Below are 19,992 nucleotides of genomic sequence, written 5' to 3'. Positions count from 1 at the left end.
CAATAGCCAGAATTGTCTTGAGTAAATCAAGTGAAGTGATATGAGGTGATCCAGCAGGTCTGGGGCTGAAACCACTCAGCGAGGGAGGTCAGAGACAAAGATAGGGGGGGCAACTGCAGGACCAGTTGAACCTGAGTGGAGCTGCCAAGCTACCAACTTCAACTGTCCTTGCCCCAGTGGGCAGAGCACTGGCCTGGGAGTCAGAGGACTCCCGGTTGCTCGGCCGGTTGCTTGCTGAGGCACCTTGGCCAAGATGATTCACTTCTCTGTGCTTCAGTTTCCTCAACTGTAAAATGGGGATTAAACATCTATTCCCTCTCTTACTTAGACGGCGCGCCCCACGTGGGACAGGGATTGTGTCCAACCTGATTAACTTGTACCTGCCACAGCACTTAGAACCTGGATTGACACATAGTAAGCGCTTAGTAAATGCCATTATTATTACTATTGTGAGGAGTAGTAGTAGTAGTAACTCCATTGTATTGTACTCTCCCAAGTGCTCAGCATAGTGCTCTGCACTCGGGAAGCACTCAGTTAAGACGATCGATTGATCGATTGAAAATTTGATCGACTGAGTCCTTTGCTGTGGATCGTCCAGCTCAGATCCCTGTGTCTTTCAGCTCTGAGATGCCCCCAGGTGAACGGCCCCAGGATGACCAGACACCCGCCATCACCATCGCCACAGAAGCCTCCGAGCCATGGACAGGAGGCCGCCCACCACCCCCTCCTCTCCCTCCCCGCCAGAGGCCACCGACAGAGGGCCGGGCCTTCCTCCGGAGTGACTCCGGGAGGCCTCCGCTCTCAGCATCCATCCCGTCACCCGGGATGTGTCCGGCCCTCCCGGCTTCATTGTTCGATCCCCGGTATTTATCCAGCGCTAACTGCGGGCGGAGCCCTGTACTAAGCTCTCGGGAGAGTCCGATCCCACAGAATTAGCAGACCGGTTCCCTGCCCATAGAGAGCTTATGGTCTATAAGAGGAGGGAGATAGACATTAATAGGAATGAATAATGGGTGGAGATGTTCCCTGCCCATGTAACGAGCTTTTTTGTGTAAATGGGCCCAAGGACCTAGACCTGTCCCGCCCCCCTCCTCCAAATCTTTGCTCTCCGGTGGTCTTATCTTTCCAGACGCAGGGCGGTATAAATGACAAGGATGATGAAAACTGTTCATTCATTCTTTCATTCATTCAATTGTATTTATCGAGCGTTTCTGTGTGCCGAGCACTAAGTGCTGGGCAGAGTGCCACACAACTGTATAAGAGACACTTTCCCTGCCCACCACAAGCTCACAGGCCAGAGGGGGAGGCAGACGTTAATATGGATAAATCAGGGAATGCATTACAGCTCCTTGACTCATGTTAAGTGCCAAAAGCGGGGCTAGACGTCAGGTGATCCGGTCGGACACGGCCCCCAACCCTCACAGGACTTCTGGTCTGGTGGGGAGGGCCTGCAGCTCGTGGGCGGGGAATATGTCTGTCTCTTGTGTCGTCTTCTCCCAGGGTGGTTAATACAGTGCTCTGCACAACAGTAAGCGCTTAATAAACACCAATGACTGACTGACCGCCTCCTGCCTCTGACAGACTGGAGGTTCTTGAGGAGCGGGGAGATGGGGACTGAACTTTTTTGTAGAAAAATCATCTCTCTCTCTCATTCAAGCTATATATTCAGTGTGTCATTAGATCCTGTCAGTTTAACCTTCAAGCCATCAGTCAAATCTGGGCTTTCCTCTCCATCCCAACCGGTAGCCCGCTTAGCCGAGCGCTTGTCCTTTTACCGCCTCGATCCCTGCCTCCTGCCTCTCCCACCTCTAGCCTTGACTTCATTGTGCTGCCCAGATGATTTGTCTACAGAAACATTGTTTCTGTCTCCCCGCTCCTCAAGAACCTGCAGCGGTTGCCCGTCCCCTTCTGCGCCGAGCAGATACGCCTTACCGTTGGTTTTCAAGCGTTCGATCACCACGCCCCCTTCCTTCACCTCACGGCTCTCCCGCCACAACCTGGATCGCCCTCCCTCTTCCTATCCGATGGGCGACAGCTCCCCGCCTGATCAAAGACTTACTGAGGCTGCGTCTTCTCTGAGAAGCCTTCCCCATCCTCATTTGTTCTCTCGGTCTGTTCTGTGTCCCCCTGATGGGCTCCCTTTATTCCCCTCACCCACTCAGCCCTACAGCAGTCTCTCCATCTCCACAATGTATTTATTTATTCACGTGAATGTCCATCTCCTCCTCTGGACTGTAAGCTCACTATGGGCGGGGAATGGGTCTACCCACTCTTCTATCGTCCTGTCCCAACCGCTTAGTGCAGTGTGCTCTGCACAGAGCCAGGGCTCAATAAGTAGGATCGAGGGATGGATAGGCATCGGATCCCCTTATGGCGATTGAGGAAATGAGGTCCCGGAGAGGTGAAGCGACTCGCTCGGGGTCGCATGGCGCGGCAAGCATCCGAGTGGCAATGAGGACCTGGGTCCCGTGACCCAGAGGGCCAGCGCTCTCACCGGGAAGCAGATGGAAAAGCTGTGCGCGTCGGTGGGGAAAGGTCCCCGTGGCCATGTTTTCCTCCAGCCCCGGCCAGGACTACTGGACCAATAGGCGTTAGAAGCTCTGTCTACTGCCCAGGAAGCCACAAGGCCCCCTCTTCCCCAGGTAGCCACAAAACCTCATCTTATTCAGTCCCACCCGGGTCGGAGCCTCCAAGCGACTCCACGTGCAGAGGCCCAGCTCGGGGACCGTTCGACAGACAAGCCCACGTCCTGCTTCTCGGCTACGGGATTCAACACGGTAGCCTTGGGATGGCACTCTGCACATAGCGAGCACTCGGTCAATAGGACTGTGCCCGGCCTGACGATCGGGAACCTCCTCCAGTGCTTAGCACATCGTTGGGCATCAGAGTAAGCACTTGATAAATAAGTCCGGGGGCGCTGGTGTCTGTGGCGTCATGGAGGCCAGCCGCGGGCCTAGGCGGGCCCGGGATCCCGGAGCCCGCAGCTCCAGGGCCTTGGTCCCTTTCAGTACCCCCCGCCAGATGGGACCCAAGGAAGTAATGCGGCCTAGTGGCTAGAATGCGGGCCTGGGAGTCGGAAGGTTCTAATCCAGGCTCTGCCATTCAATTGCTGTGTGACTCTGGGCGAGTTACTTTGCTTCTCTGCACCTCAGTGACCTCATCGTTCAAATGGGAATTAAGATGGTGGAGCCCCATACGGGACAGGGACACCGGCCAACTGGGCTCTCTTGTGTCTACCTCAGCACTTAGGACAGTGCCCGACACACAGTCATCGCTGAGCAAATACCACGAACAAACAACCAAGAACCCTTCGGGAACTCTGTGTGCAAAGCATCGTAGTAAGTGCTTGGGAGAGTACAATCTAACAAGCAACAGACACATTCCTGCCCCCAAAGAGCTCACAGTCAAAGGGGGGAAATGGACATTAATACAAGTCAATAAAGAACTTCCAGGTGTGTACTCGTTCTTATGCCGTCGAATCGTCTCCGACCCGTAGCGACGCCCCGGATGCTTCTCTCCCGGAACGACCCGCTTCCATCCGCCATTGTTCCGGTAGTGCATCCCAGAGTATTCTCGGTAAAAATATGGAAGCGGTCTGCCTTGGACTCTCTCCTACGCGACTGCCGCCTGGCACGGTACGGGTAGATACCCGTGTGGCGTGGGGGGGATGAGAGGCAGGATGAATGAAGGAGTAACTAAGGGGGGTGCCAAAAAGCGTGGGAGTGCCGTGCATACAGACAACTGTACGGAACGCTTGGAAAGGACAATTCAGCAGCAGAGAGATGATCGCTGCTCACGCTGGGCTGATGGTCTAGAAGGGGGGAGACGGACCTCAAAAGAAGTCAACAGGCATCGAAATAAACCAACATCATTATGGGTCTCTACACATCCAAACCAATGGACAGTCCATCAATCCATCAGTCAGTGGTATTTACTGAGCGCTTATTGGTGGGCAGAGCACTGTAATAAGCGTTTGGGGCCAGGGGCGGGGAGGAGGGAGAGGGGTTACAGTGCAATAGGGTTGCTCGACGTGTTCCCTGCCCACAGTGAGCTTACAGTACAGAGGGAGAAACAGACACTGAAATCCATTTCAGCTGGCTATGTCCATCATTGGTTTGGAAAGAAGGTGGAGGTGAAGAGGAAGCACTTCAAGGGTACATATCCAAGCAAGTAGATGACCCAGAAAGGAGAGGGAGTAGAGGCAACGAGGGGTTTAGCTGGGGGAACTCTCTCAGGGGAGATGACTCGTTAAGGATTTGAATCTGGGGAGAGCAGCCGTCTGTCAGATTAGGACGGGGGGGCCGTTCCTGTCCAGAGGCAGGATGGGGGAGGGGTGGGTGGCGAGAGAGAGAGAGAGAGAGAGGGAGAGAGGAGATGGAGGTACAAGTGAGCGGGTTGGCATTAGAGGAGCAGAGTGTGCGGGCTGGGTTGGAGCAGGGAATGGGAGAAGTGAGGTAGGAGGGGAAGAGTCTTTCAAGGCAACAGTAAGGAATTTCTTTTGGATGTGGAAGTGGATGGGTAACTCCCAGAGGAGTGGGGAAACATGGAGTCAATGCTCTTTTTGTGAAAAACGATCTGGGCAGCAGAGTGAAGGATGGGCCAAAGTGGGGAGAGCAGGAGGAAGAGAGATTAGCGAGGAGGTCGGTGCCGTAGTTAGAAAGGGATATTGGATAAGTGTTTGGATCATCATGGTAGCTGTTTGCATTTTTTTTTTAATAAAGACATCCACTCCACACTTACTATGTGCAGGCACTATACCAAGTTCTGGGCACTGTCCTAAATGTCGATGGCCTTGCTGAGCACTGGTTTGGATGGAGAAGAAAGCGTGGAATTCCAGAAATGTCATGAAGGTAGAAGAACTGTCAGGTTTGGGTGACGGATCGGGTCAGATGAGAGCGATGAATCGAAGATAACGCCGAGGTTACAGGACCGGTGAGATGGGGATTTTGAACTCAACGCGACATATTTATCGAGCACTTGCTGCGTGCGGAGCTCTGTACTCAGCTCTCGGGAGAGCACGATCTAACAGATCAGTAGCCACGTTCCCCGTCCGCTCCTTCTCGAACAACCCGGCCCCCGGCCCCGCACCCCCCTCCCAAATGCTCGAAATCATCAAGCGTGATGGCCCTAAAATCTCCCTTGCACCCATCCAGGCTCTTCTTCCTCCAGTCCCCTCTTCGACTCTTCCGTCCTCCTCAGCGTTCTCTCCAGAAGAGGTCTCCCTCTTCCTCTCAAAATCTATCTACCTCTGTACCCCCATCTCCCGTCAGGTCGGAGGGTCCTGGGGGTCTCAGCCCGGCTCTGCCTCGTGACAACTGTGTGGCCTCGGGCAAGTCACTGGCCTTCTTGGAGCCTCAGTGACCTCATCTGTAACGTGGGCATTAAGACTGTGTGCCCTCTGTGGGAAATGGGCTGTGTCCAACCTGATTCCCTTTGATCGACCCCAGCGTTTAGTACGGTGCCCGGCACATAGTGAGCGTTTAACAGATTCCATCGAGAACTCAAAGCAAGAAACCAAAGAAGTTTGTTTTTTGGAGTTTGGTTTGGTTTGGGGTCTAGGTTTCACTCTCCTTCTCTGAGATGGTCTTTGGGTGTTGGATTCCTTGCGTCTGGGCAGCACTCCCCCACTTCTACTTGGAGCATAATCGTCCTTGAGCCTGTCCCCGGGTCGACCGCGTGGCCCTGAAGTTCGAGCTGTTGGGGAAATGCTCATCCCAGGTCTGCCCCTGGTTTGCCGTGCAGCTTTGTGCGGGTCAGTGAGCCTCCCTGGATAGCCTCCTCAATTCATTCCGTGACGAAGCGCTCACCGTGCACCGAACGCCGTCCCGAGGGCTCGCGAAAGTCCAATACCACAAAAAGCTGACGGTCTAGAGGCAGAAATGATCGGCGATCACAATCGATTCCCTTAGGCTCTGGACATGAGTGCCCTGGGGCCGAAGGTGAGGTGAATAAAGGGAGCGGATCCAAGTGCGAGGCTCAAGGGAGCGGGAGTCGAGGAAGTGGGGGGATCTGGGAGGTCTGGGCAGTCGCTCTCGGCCCCGGCCCCACGGCGCTCGTCTCCGAATCTGTAAATGATATCATAGATCGTGAGTCAGCAATTCATCCTCACGAACATCTGCCTCCCCATTTAGGTCATCGGGTCGGGGATCGTTTCGGTCCGTTCGGTCCGCCGCACCCGCCGCACCCACCCGGAGGAGGGAACGGACGACGATTTTCCCAAGAAGCGCCACGCTCGCCGGGAGGGGTGAGTTGAGGTCAGGTTTCCCGGGAACCATCGCCCCCCCGGACTCACCAGGGTGGCCGAGTTTGACTTCTGGTTTCTTCCGGGGAAACCGGCCGAGCCGTCGGGAGGGAAGTAGTAACGATGATAACGCTATCTGTTTCGTGCTTACCGTGTGCCAAGCTCGGTTCTAACCGCCGAGCCCTGTTCTGAGTGGCGGCACTGTCACCCGAAGGCATCGGCCATCGGGGCTCAAAGACGGAGACGCTATAACGAGCACCGTTGGCAGCGCGCTAGAGCCCGCGCTGCGGACTGGACGCCGGACCGAGCTGTCGGGAGAGTCCGAAGGAACCGGGGGACGCGATCCCGGCCCACGGCGACCTTCGGTCTCGAGTTGAGTAGGTGGATCGGAATTTTGCCTTCAGAGGGCCAGGTGACGTATGGTCTCAGCTGAGGGCTTAGAACAGGGCCGGCCTCGTAGTAACCCGTAGTGGCGTTCGTGGTCTAAGGGGAACGGAGAAGGGGTTGTGAATATCTATTTTACAGATGAGGAAAGCATCCTCCTATATACCAGCTTATTTAACTTTATGTAGACACTTAGACACATCATCTTATTTATACAATCACATTACTTATTTCTATACAGGGGCACATACCCATTACACTGACACACCGACCCGCAGATTTGCACCGACAACCTCTGAACTCAGAGACGGAAGATTTACCGGTGTTCCACGAGCTGCTTCACATCTTTGACTTGGCCCCTTAAGCTCTCCCTCAACAGAAAACAGGTGCTTTAAAGGTTAGTTTTTTTTTTCCTCCTCTAATAAGGGCATCTGCTTGAAATAAGATGAATGAGTAAGTTCCTGTGTGAGGCCTGCTGTGGCCTAGGGGAAAAGGAACAGCCATGAAAGGCTGGAAGCCTGGGTTCACGTCCTCCTTTGGGTATAAGAATCTAAAATAAAAGATTCTAAATAAAGAGGAGGGTTTAAAGCCTTCTAGATGTGAAGGGCTATAGTGTAACTTTTAATCCTACTTCATTAAAAACCCCAACAATTTTTTTTTTATTCAATAATGTTAATTCAGAACAAGTGAAATCAATTCACAGTAACAAGACAATAACACTGACAAAAAAGAATAATAAAATTAATGATAAAAGTAATAAAGACATTAATATTAACATTAATGATTAAGAATGATAGGGATCTACACTCTACTGTGCTCACGGGGCTGTCCCTGTTCAGTCTGCCCTGGATCCATACTACCTACCCTCACTAGATAGACAGGGATAGACAGTACCCGGACTAAGTCTTTCCAAAGCTGGGAGAGTGTGGAATCTAACCCTGTCAGAGGAGAGGAAATCCCCCCCTCCCCACCTTCCCCACTGTGGGAACTGGCACTTCCCACCCCAAACCCATTCCTGGCAAAGGCAAAGGGTGCTTGGTCTAGGGGTACGAGAAATGCCACCCCCATGGTTAGTGACCAGGCAGAGAGGACCCCAAGGAGGGGACCAGCTAGGCAGGAGGAGGACCTGGAGCTGGAGACTGAAGGCGGAAAGAGAGGGGAGAGGAGAACTCCAGATCTGCATCAGGATGCAGATCTCTGGTGGCAAAAAGGCCTGTCACTTGGGGGCAGAGGGCTAGAGTTCTCTCCAGTAAGCTGGCCATGCTCCAGCAGGCTGGCCCATGCTGGCACACACCTGGGTCTGTCTGTTCAGCTGTGCCGCCAGTACCAGGTATGTACCAGCCTTGGCGAGGTTGGAGCCTGATCAGTGCGGCCGTGACTGCCTGAACTAGGGAAGCCCAACTCCTGGCCAGAGTCGGGGGGGGAGGTTGTCCTGGGGGGCCTGGACACTTCTGGCTGTGGGACTTTAACAATTCGGGGTGACCTTCGGCTCACACCTGCTCAGAGCCACCAGCAGCATGTCCCAGTGGTAGGCTGTGCCCTTCACCAACCTGTGGTATGGACCATAGACATCCAGGGTCAGGCACTCCCAAAACACACACGCACAAACATACACACACACCCACTCTACAAACCATGCAGGAAGCAGTAGGGCCTAGTGGCAAGAGCCCGGACCTGGGAATCAGAGGACCTGGGTTCTAATCCTGGCTCTTTCAATAGTATTTATTGAGCGCTTACTATGTGCAGAGCACTGTACTAAGCGCTTGGGATGAACAAGTCGGCAACAGATAGAGACAGTCCCTGCCGTTTGACGGGCTTACAGTCTAATCGGGGGAGATGGACAGACAAGAACGATGGTGATAAATAGAGTCAAGGGGAAGAACATCTCGTAAAAACCGATGGCAACTAAATAGAATCAAGGCGATGTACAAGTCATTAACAAAATAAATAGGGTAATGGAAATATATACAGTTGAGCGGACGAGTACAGTGCTGTGGGGATGGGAAGGGAGAGGTGGAGGAGCAGAGGGAAAAGGGGAAAAAGAGGGTTTAGCTGCGGAGAGGTAAAGGGGGGGTGGCAGAGGGAGTAGAGGGAGAAGAGGAGCTCAGTCTGGGAACGCCTCTTGGAGGAGGTGAGTTTTAAGTAGGGTTTTGAAGAGGGGAAGAGAATCAGTTTGGCAGAGGTGAGGAGGGAGGGCGTTCCAGGACCGCGGGAGGACGTGGCCCAGGGGTCGACGGCGGGATAGGCGAGACCGAGGGACGGTGAGGAGGTGGGCGGCAGAGGAGCGGAGCGTGTGGGGTGGGCGGTAGAAAGAGAGAAGGGAGGAAAGGTAGGAAGGGGCAAGGTGATGGAGAGCCTTGAAGCCTAGAGTGAGGAGTTTTTGTTTGGAGCAGAGGTTGATAGGCAACCACTGGAGTTGTTTAAGAAGGGGAGTGACATGCCCAGTTCATTTCTGCAGGAAGATGAGCCGGGCAGCGGAGTGAAGAATAGACTGGAGCGGGGCGAGAGAGGAGGAAGGGAGGTCAGAGAGAAGGCTGACACAGTAGTCTAGCAGGGATATAACGAGAGCCTGTAGCAGTAAAGTAGCCGTTTGGGTGCTCTCCATCCCTGTGTCTGCTGGGTGGTCTTGGGCAAGTCTCTTCACCTCTCTGGGCCTCAGTTACCTCATCTGTAAAATGGGGATTAAATCCTACTCCCCTCTACTTAGACCGTGAGTCCCTGGGGGGGGTGGGGGCGGGGGGGCTCTGTCCGACCTGATTATCTTCTAAGTGCCCCAGCGCTTGGAACAGTGCTTGGCAGGTAGAAACCTATACTTAACACCTTAACACCTATACTAATACTAATATCACCAATAATCATGATAATACAAAGAGGGACTGAGCTGAGCCCCTCTCTCCCTTACTCAACGAGGAGGCACATCAGAAAGGGAGAGTGCTGCCCCAGGGTCCCACAGCCTCTGCCTCTCAGGCTCACTCCCCAACTTATTTTATTTTTTTAATGGTATCTGTTAAGTACCTACTATGTGCCAGACACCGTATTAAGTGCTGGAGTACATACAACATTGTCAGGTTGGACAGAGTCCCTATCCCATGTGGGGCGACCAGTCTTAATCCCCATTTTATAGATGAGGTAACTGAGACACAAAGAAGTGACAGGATTCACCCAAGATCACACATCAGACAAGTGGGGGAGGCGGAATTAGAACCCAGGTCCTTTTGACTCCCAGGCCCTCTCCACTAGGCTGTACTGCTTCTCTAGTCCTGGGGACCCCAGTCTCTGGCACTGCCTCCTCCCGCTGGAGCCACCTCTGACTTAATCCAAAAGATGAGGTGGAGGGAAGTCAGGGCCGGCCTGATCGGGGGGGTGGGCGGGTGGAAGCCGTACCTGTTCTCGGGGACATTGTCCAGCGACATCACGATGTACTGCTCGATGAAGAAGAGCATGGACAGCAAGAAGCCCAGGCCCATGGCGCTCTGGGCTGCACCGGTGGACAGCAGGTGTATCGGTGCCAGCTCAAACAGGCTCTCTCTGGGGTTGTAGTTGAACTTAGACACTACCAGGGGGCGGAGAGGGGCCGTGAGGAGCCCACCCCCTTCTCATCCTGGTTTTTTCCCCAACCCCATCCTGGCTCTTGTCTCCCCCACTCCCTCATGCCCCCGGGCCCTCTTGCTCTAGTGCCCGGGGAAGAAGCAAATGCCACAGCCAAGTTGGTGCACTGAGCAGAACGAATGGCACCCTCATCCTCTGGTTGCTGTGTCGCCCTCCCCTCTTCCCACCTGGACCTAGCCAGAGGGTCCCCCCACCAACCACGCCCGCCCCCACGCTTTCTCCCGAGGCCGCTAACATCAGCCGGCAATGTGGTTCCTGCCCCATTCATCGGGGTGAAGGAAATGGTGATCTGCACAGCCGGGCCCCATCCAGACACTCCCACTTCTCTCCCCACGACCCTTCCATGCCCACCCACCCCCCCCAACCCCGGTCTGCCGGATATCTGCAGCATGGCTGGGATGACCTATCCTGCCCAGCTCAGACTCAGGCCGGGGCCCAGAAGGTAGGCCCTGAACCCGGGCTGCCAGGGAAGAGGCTTCAGCTTGGCGGAGGTGCCCTTGGCCAGGGCGGGGTGGGTGGGCGATACCACAGGGCATCCCCGGAGCACACTCACTCTCTATCTCCTGGAAGAAATAGGAGCCCACGAGGGACAAGGTTCCCCAGGAAGCCATATGAGAGACTCTGGACCCCCGTATCAGTTATCCACTCATCTCTCAAGATGGGGCTCCACAGCTCTAGATGAGGATTACAGGCAGAATTTTGCCGGGGACACTAGTATCCATCCGGACAGGCCCAGGCTCGCAGGCCAGCGGCCATCTGGGTCCGAGAGAGGGGTGAGGCCGAGGACATCTCCTCAGGGCACGGGGACCGGGGGCAGAACGGGCGGCTCACGTCACCTACAACCTCGGAACCAGAGCCTCAGGCTATCCGGACCACACACTCGTCCGTGGTCACGCATGGTCACTGGTGAACCGTGACTTCTGACTCCCGGAGCAGGACGCTCATGGCACGAGTGACACAGAGTATTGGGATGGCAGGAAAGTGGATGGATTCAATCAGGGCTGGCTTCCTGGAGGAAATGAGCTTGGAGCTGTGCCATAGTAGCAATAACAGCCATAGTAAAGGTATTACATTCTTCCTGGGCGCAGAACACTGTATTAAGTGTGGGGAGAAAAGGCACAGGTGGGAATTAGACTTGGGGGCGCAGACTCTAAGAGCACAAGTGGGGAGCAAGGGATGCTGAAAGGTGAAGACACAACATCTTCTGAGCTTAAAACCTAACTGGAGAGATGGACACTACAATACCTCATAAGCAGAGGGAAGAAATGGAGTTTCACGATGAGCTATAGAGAAAGGGGGGAGAAGCAGGCGAGGGAGGGTGTGTATGGTTGTGTGTGTATTCCCACTCCCTTCAACTGTCCCATGTGCCTGCAGCAGAAGCAAGGTGTGTATGATAATGATGGTATTTATTAAGCACTTTCTTTGCACCTAAAAACTGCATCAAGTTTGGACAAGATAGAAGATTTCTTTTTGCTTTGCAGTTGCACTTGGATTAGCACCCTCTATTCACCCCTCCCTCCATTCCACACATTTATGCATGTATCTGCAATTTATTGATTTAGATTAACGTCTGTCTCCCCCTCTACACCATAAACTCCATTGTGGCCAGGGATCGCGTCTAGCAACTCTATTCTTCTAATGTCCTCTCCCCAGTGTTTAGTACAGTTCTCTGCCCACAGTAAGCACTCAATAATATAAGCAGCGTGGCTCAGTGGAAAGAGCACGGGCTTTGGAGTCAGGGCTCATGAGTTCGAATCCCAGCTCTGCCACTTGTCGGCTGTGTGACTGTGGGCAAGTCACTTAACTTCTCTGTGTCTCAGTTCCCTCATCTGTAAAATGGGGATTAAGATTGTGAGCCCCACGTGGGACAACCTGATTCCCCTATGTCTACCCCAGCGCTTAGAACAGTGCTCGGCACATAGTAAGCGCTTAACAAATACCAACATTATTATTATTATTATTAATAACAACAATAATAATGATAATAATAATGTTGGTATTTGTTAAGCACTTACTATGTGGCTCAGTGGAAAGAGCATGGGCTTTGGAGTCAGAGGTCATGGGTTCGAATTCCGCCTCTGCCACTTGTCAGCTGTGTGACTGTGGGCAAGTCACTTAACTTCTCTGTGCCTCAGTCACCTCATCTGTAAAATGGGGATGAAGAGTGTGAGCCCCACGTGGGACAACCTGATTCCCCTGTGTCTACCCCAGCACTTAGAACAGTGCTGTGCACATAGTAAGTGCTTAACAAATACCAACATTATTATTATGTGCAGAGCACTGTTCTAAGCGCTGGGTTAGATGCCCTGTAATCAGGTTGTCCCACGTGGGGCTCACAGTCTTCATCCCCATTTTACAGATGAGATAACTGAGGCACAGAGAAGTTAAGTGACTTGCCCACAGTCACACAGCTGACAAGTGACGGAGCCGGGATTCAAACCCATGACCTCTGACTCCCAAGCCCGTGCTCTTTCCACTGAGCCACACTGCTTCTCTAAATAAATAACACTGATAGCTCGATTTGAGTGTATCTACCAATTCTGTCCTATAGTTCTCTCCCAAATACTGAGTACATTGCTCTGCATATAGTAAGGGCTCAGTAAATACCATTGACTGATAGACTGATTAGTTAGTGACAAGCTAGACATATACATGGACTTGAGCTGGGACTGACATCCCAGAGGTCAATTATCAGTTTTGCAATTCCTGGATTGGTTTCAGCTTAGTGCCAAGAGCCATTAGCAATTTTTTGGTTTGACTCATTGACCAAAATCTCCCAGCTGAAAAAAGCTACTTTCTGTGGAATTAGTTAAGCCACTTCAAAGAGATAGCAATCTAACCATAGATTGCAAACATTCCGCACATGATGAGGGGCAAGATAAATGGGGTGGCCTCTAATATATGAAGTTTTTAGATCAGAAGACAATCACCTCAGACAAAGTTTCTGTCCCACCTGGGACCCAGAAACTGTTCCCCACCATTGAGGGGGGTCTGTTGGCAGCATGACTAAGCATCAAGGGATACTGTCCAGGCTCCAGGCTTTCAAATCTAAGAGCCAATCAATCCATCAATGGTATTTATTTAGTGCCTACTGTGTGCAGAGTGCTGTACTAACCACTTGGGAGAGTACAGTACAACAGAGAACTGGCTGTCGCAGTTCCTTACCAGACAGAGCTTTCAGTCCAGAGGGGGAGACCAACATTAATATAAGTAAAGAAATTAGGGATATGGCCAAAAGTGCTGTGGGACTGAGGGAGGAGGTGAATAAAGGGAGCTAGTCAGAGAGACTCAGAAGGGAGTGGGAGAAAAGGGAATGAGGGCTCAGTCAGGGAAGGCCTCTTGGAGGAGATGTACCTTAAATGAGCCATAAAATTCCCCCATTTCCCCAGGTTTGATGAGAGTTTAATCGGGGAAGGTCTTTCGGAGGAGGTGTACCTTTAAAGGAACCATAAAGGTCCCCTATTTTCCCTAAATTCCATCCACCTCCCTAAAATGAGGAGCGCAGATAAAGGGTGAATTTGAGTAAATAGTGGCATGCTGAAGAATGAGTGGAAAGGAAAGGATCAACACTGTGAGGTTCAAAAAAGTCAATCAGGCAGGGATCTGGGAGTCAGAAGGTCAGGAGTTCTAATCTTGGCTCTGCCACTTGTCTGCTATGTGACCTTGGCCATGTCATTCCCCTTCTCTGGGCCTCGGTTCTCCTGTTCTCCCTGCTACTTAGACTGTGAGCCCCCATAAGGGACAGGGACTGTTTCTGAACTAATTCACTTGTTTCTACCCCAGGGTCTAAGACAGTGCTGAACACATAGTAAGCGCTTTACAAATAGCATTAAAAAAGTGTTCTGTGAGACATGTGACACCCTGGGCGACAGGGCTTAATGTAGTGCTTGCTACAAAGTAAGCTATTAGCAGATACCGTTATTATTATCTGTCGGTCCAAGATCTGCAAGGGCCATCAGCGGCCACCCAAGTGGCCTGACCCGTCCTTCTTTCCTGTCTTCTTCACCTTCCCTGCCTTTTCCCTCCACTTTCTCCATGTTCTTGGATGAAGAGGTCCCCAAACTTGGCCTCCTCTAATTACTTCTTTTACCAACAGTCTTTCCTCTGAGGCTAAAAGGAACAGAAGCAGGGAGGAGAGAAGCAGCATGGCCTAGCAGAAAGAGCAGGGGCCTGGGAGTTAGAGAACCAGGGTTCCAACCTCTGCTCCACAATCCATCTGCTGTGTGACCCTGGGCAAGTAGCTTCACTTCTCTGGGCCTCAGTCACCTCTTCTGTAAAATGGGGGATCAAGAGGGCAAGCCCCACATGGGACAATGATCGTGTCCAGCCTCTCTTGTTTCCACCGTGGTGCCCAGCACAGTGCCTGGCACACAGAAAGCACTTAACAAATACCATTAAAAAGAAAACAAAAAGGAGAGCAAGAGTGGAGGGGACAGTGGGACCTGGGGACTGGGGAGACCTCAGGGAAGAGCTTGAGTTTATTGACTGATTGATTCATTTATTAATTTGCTAATTCATTCCTATTTATTGAATATCCCCCTGGATGCAAAGTACTGTACTAGGCACTGGGATAATCCTGGATGAGAATTAAACCCCATCCTTGAGGAGTATGTGAAGGGGTTGCAGGTATCTATAATTAAGGATATTTTTCCAGATCCTTATAACAATGAGCAGCTGCAAATCCCCTTCTCTTTAATAGCCTTCTGCCTCTTTTTCTTCCCTGCTCCTAGAGGCCCCCCCCCCGACCCCCCATTCCCCCCCACCCGATCCCTCCATTCCCCGCCCCCCCGACACCCCTATCCCCTCCCCAACACCCCCCACTCCCATCTCCCACCCCCCGACCCCATCCCCCCCTCCTCTGGGCAAGGGGGGGTCGGTCCTAGTCTCTCCATTAGGTGCCCTACAATAGGGCATGGTACTGGCCCTTTAAAGCCCCAGAGGCAGGTGGATCTTTTTCTACCTTAGATAAGGCTTGGGGGCTTGACTTGCTGTAGGTTGTGGAGAGAAGACAGAGTGTGTTTTTCTCGGGTTTTGGTGAGCTAGGCTTGTGTTGTCTCCTTGGTTAGCATGTCTTTTGTTTAGCTGTGATTGTTTTTGGCTTGGTAGTTCAGCTGTGGTAGTTGATATACTGGATTAAAAGTCCCTTCCAAAGTTGGCTTTTCCTACCTGTTTCTTATGCCAGAGGTGTTGAGGTGGATAGGGCAAATGGTTTGGTTTTGAGGGTTCAGCAGTGAGTTGGGTTGATGCATTTGAGGGATAACTTAAGGCTGGGCTAAGTGATGTTGACTCCAATGGTGATGGAGTGACTTATGAGGGGAGTTGGTTTTATATGGACGACTCAGCAGTGACTTGGATATTGAGGCTGGAGATATTAGTGATTTTTTTTTTGATTATGGTGATTGAGGGGACTGAAGAAGGGGCTAGGCTGAGGGTATGAATTAAAGGGGTAGGGTAGGGAGACCCAAGTTTGGGATAATTGGCATAATCGTGGTGGCCCTTTGTGGGAAAGGGCTGCAGTTAGGAGTTACCTTGTACTCACCCAAGTGCTTAGGTCAGTGTTCTGCCCTCAGTAAGTATCCCATAAGTATGATTGACTTTGTTTTATTGATAAAAATAATGGTACTTGTTAAATGCTTACTATATGCCAAGCACTGTACTGAGTGCTGGACTGGATACAAGGTAAGTAGTTATAGCATGACTGGAGTTGATAATCTAGGCTTGGGATAAATGATATTTCTTGTACTGAACTATCCAAGAGGGGATGAAGAAAACTGATGTGTATGTGTGGTGGGGCTGGAGAGTCTGTGTCAGTGGGATTAATAATATGTATGTAATGGAGAGGGCTGAAGGTGGGAGGAGAAGGTTTGATACCATTTACTTGTTGTTCCTGTCAATGAGATGATAGTGTTTGGTAGGCACTTAATATGGGTTGCAAGTGCTGGGGTAGGTAGACGATAACCACACAGATGTGTCCAATCTGATTAACAGTGTTTGTAGCTGATCTCTGACTTGATTCTCAGGAGCGGAAGAATTTGAGGGGTTGTGATGCAATGAAGGGTTTGTTTTTGGGGGGGAATGATTGCTGTTCTGGGTCTAGAGGTGAGGGTTTTGTGGGGGCTGCAACTATGGGGTGCATGGTGGTGCATGCTCACTGGCTCTGTGTGTCTCTGTGTCTCTCTGTGTGTCTTGTGTGTCTCTGTCATTGAGCTCTCTTCCTGGGCTTGGGTCAAGCCCCAGTTAGCTAGTATTGCCCAGTCAATCATAAAATCATCCCAGCCAGTAACTTTCCACACCCTCAACCCAGGACTTAGTGCCTGGAATGTGCTAGAATGGGAAGGGCTGTTTTTGCAAGGCTTGTATACCTCCCTCCCCAAGCCCAACCCCATTATCCAAAAGGGGGTGCACCTCCAGCCCCCGTCCATTGGAAACCTTTCCCACACCCAACTCTCCACCCTCCTCAGTGAATTCAGTGCCGTGGGTCGGTCCTGGAAGCGACGGTATCGGAGTATCAGAATGTGAGTCCCTCTGGGGCAGGAAGTGAGACCCGCCGATGGGGAAGGGGTGGCGGTACCGTCATGCGCTCCTCGTGTGTAGTATTGACCTCAGCTGGCTGGCTGGGGACTCTCTTTGTGATTCCCAATTACTGTATGCCAAGGTACAATCTCCCATTCCGCCGCCGTGGTACTCCATAACAGCCCCACAAAAGCCCAGCAGTGAGTTGGGGTTCAGTAGCTTCACCCGTGTGGAATAGACTGTAAACTCGTTGTGGGCGGGGAATGTCTGTTATATCGTGCTCTCCAAAGTGCTTAATACAGTACTCTGCGCTCAATAAATACGCCGGCCTTACCCAGATCACCACCAACACAAGCCTGGTTGTAACAGCAGAAGCTGAGTTTTCAACAGTATGTGTAGAGTACTTGCTAGATACATGCCTGGGAGCCTGAGTTACCAAATGCAAATGTCTCAAGTTGGAATCTAGTTTACAGAATATTTCCAGGTGACTCTTCCATCCACTTGTCATGGCTCTGACTCAAATGGAAGTAATTTAATCATACTAATGTCTGTCTCCCCCTCTAGATGGTAAGCGCATAGTGAGCAGAGAATCTGTTGATTGGTTATATTATAACCTGCGATAAGTGCTGGACAAATATTATTGAATGACTGAGGCCTCTCACCCCCACTGTGCTCTTAGTAGGGTGCTCTGTCTAATGGCGTTCGATAAATGCTCTGCCTAACGGCGTTCGATGAACACTATTTGCTGTCTTAACGCAACACTGCCACCCGTCACTGTACGTATTGATTTACTTTGTTTTTTATGCCGATTCAAGCTTATCGTGGGTTCAGGGTGTACAACTTCATCTACTGAACTTGTATGTGCCGTTCCACCTGTGTGTAACTCAATTTTAATGTCTGTCATGTAGACCGGAGGCTTCTTGAGAACAGGGGCCACGTGTACTATGTAATGCTAAAGTCCTTGAAGTATTCTCACCATGTTGTTTCAAAGTCAATGCTTCCCTTTCTAGGCTGTGAGCTTGTTGGGGCATGGTAGTTGCATGGTTCTATAGTACTGTGCCAAAGGGGTGAGTGCCATGTTCTGCACATGGAAAGAGCTCCAGTGCAATGTACTGGCAGATTGACTTAGACTGTAAGCTCCCAGTGGGCAGGGTCTGTGTCTTCTACACCAAGTTTGCCAAAGAGGGTGCTTAAGAAGGTATGATCTCATTCCAGGCCAAACCTGGGGTCAGTTGCCCCATCCGGGTCTACTGTTGGTAGACAGGAAGAGGAGCAGGGGTGAAGGACCATATTGACATCGGGTAAGTGTTCAAGGCCTTGGCTGCGTGAGAGAAAGAGCAGCAGCCCAGCTTCTTTCTGTGCCCTGGAGAAGTGTCCCGGACACTCCTGCTCACAGGTTAGGCACTGGGGAGTTGGGTTGGGGGGGGGGGTGGTGGAGAGGGTCTGCAGTAGTTGAGTCTGTTGGGAAACCCAGAGTGCCTGGGGTGTCCTGCCTTGGGGTGACAGAGCCAGTCAGGACCTCCCCTGCAGGGTGTGCGAATGGCAGCTGCTCTCATGTCTCAGGGGTCTCCCCTCATCTCTGGGTCTCTCATTTCTCCGATTCTCTCACTTTTCTTGCTCTCACTCTCTCACTCTTGCTTGCTCTCTCTCACTCGCTCTCTTTCTTTCTCTCTCTCTGTCACTCTCTCACTTGCTCTTTTTCTCTCGTGCTCACTCTCAATTCTGGTGTGATAGTGAGCCTGCAGGGGACAGTCCATCTACAGCATGGGGCACTGATGGGGCTGGGCCCTGGCTGTAGCACCCCCTGACCAGAGCAAGGGCGCCGAGCAAGATTACCCTGAGACCTGACCAGCTTTATCCTTAGGGCCAAGGAAGGAGCCTGAGCTCCAGGTGCATCATGGGAGACCTGGCCCCCTGTTCCAACCCTGCTTCCTCAGGAAATGATGGTGCAGACAAGACTGGACAGGAGGGTGAGTTCTTTATGATTTAAGCTTGGGGCTCTCTGGGTTCTGTTGCAGGCAAGTGGAAGGAATCGATGGCCTTTATTGAGCACTAGGTGAAGCACCTGAGAGAGTACAGTGAAGGGAACCTTATCCCTCGTACACATATATACACACACAGTCCACTGCATCCTTTATAGTCCACAAACCAGAGCAGTGACTGAATCCCCCCACGCTCAGTAGGGACCCCGACCAGGCTCCTACTCGACATCCAACTTCCTGCTCCCCCTCTGGAGGAATGGGATTCCCATCGTAGACCCATCCAAGTCTTCCCCACCCCCAGCTCTGATAGGCTGGCACTCTGCCAATGGGGGGCCTGGGGCACACCGCATCAGTCAACCAACAGTCACCTCTGTCCCCAGGAAGCCATAGAGCAGCCCCGAACCGGACCACCGACCCCATGGACAGCGGAGGACTGACCAGCTACCCACCGGATGCTATGGACACTGATAGATTGCGCCGGCCCCCCGTTGGGCAATTGGTTGGCACTGGGCTGCTGCCCCCTGGCCACCGCCACTGCCCCCCAGACACCCCCTCCCTCCCACCTCCAAGCCCACAATTGTATCCCCTCCTTCCAGACCATGCCATTTCCTTTGGGGGTCAAGGGTCAAACACCGCATCAGAGGGGCCAAACCAGTCCCGTGCAACTCCAGGAGAGGATGGAGGTGTGTGCGTGTGTGTGCACCTCATGCGTGAGAGTGAGGGCCGGGAGCAGAGCAGGGTGAGAGGGGCCGCCCCTCTTTGGGCCGGTAGAGGGTTATGGAAACAGGGGTCTAGAGCTTCAGGCAGGTGCTCCGTGGAAGGACCTGAGAGTGGGTGTGAAGTCGCCCCGGGGCCCTTAATTCTATAGTCGGTGCGACTTCCTCCTGCCCAGGCCCATCCTGTTGGTAGCTGTCTGCCCAGCTCTGGCTTCAAGAGTACAGACTCCCTCTACCGTCCGAGGGGGGTGCCCCTGGGGGAGGGGGATACAGGGACAGAAGTAATCAGGGGTGTGCCTGTCTCTGTGTATGCGTGTGTGACTACCCTATATCCTCCATCTCTCCTGGACGAGCAGAATGAGAAGGGGAGAGGCCTAGCAGCACATGCTAGAGTGGGAAGATGCACAGTGGTTTTCCCCCATCCTACCAACAGAAATGGTACGGTCTGGCCCCCTCCTCTCCTCCTCCCCTCTCTGTCCCCTTGGCGGCCTGGGCTCTGTAAGCCCGAATGCATCTGTATGAAATTAAAATGGATACTTTTTTCCTC

General features: G+C 52.3%; 1 long non-coding RNA gene across 1 annotated transcript; it reads left to right on the top strand.

Annotated features, from left to right (window-relative positions):
* Nucleotides 1-17,951: 17,951 nt before the first annotated feature.
* On the top strand, nt 17,952-19,992 carry LOC103168947. Its single transcript, XR_485578.3, has 3 exons — nt 17,952-18,048; nt 18,612-18,717; nt 19,110-19,992. It is a non-coding gene; the product is annotated as an uncharacterized LOC103168947 (long non-coding RNA).

The sequence above is a fragment of the Ornithorhynchus anatinus genome, chromosome 1 (assembly GCF_004115215.2).
Source record: "Ornithorhynchus anatinus isolate Pmale09 chromosome 1, mOrnAna1.pri.v4, whole genome shotgun sequence".
Lineage (NCBI taxonomy): Eukaryota > Metazoa > Chordata > Mammalia > Monotremata > Ornithorhynchidae > Ornithorhynchus > Ornithorhynchus anatinus.
The sequence above is the reverse complement of the archived record's forward strand: the minus strand, read 5'-3'. Positions and strand labels throughout refer to the sequence as shown.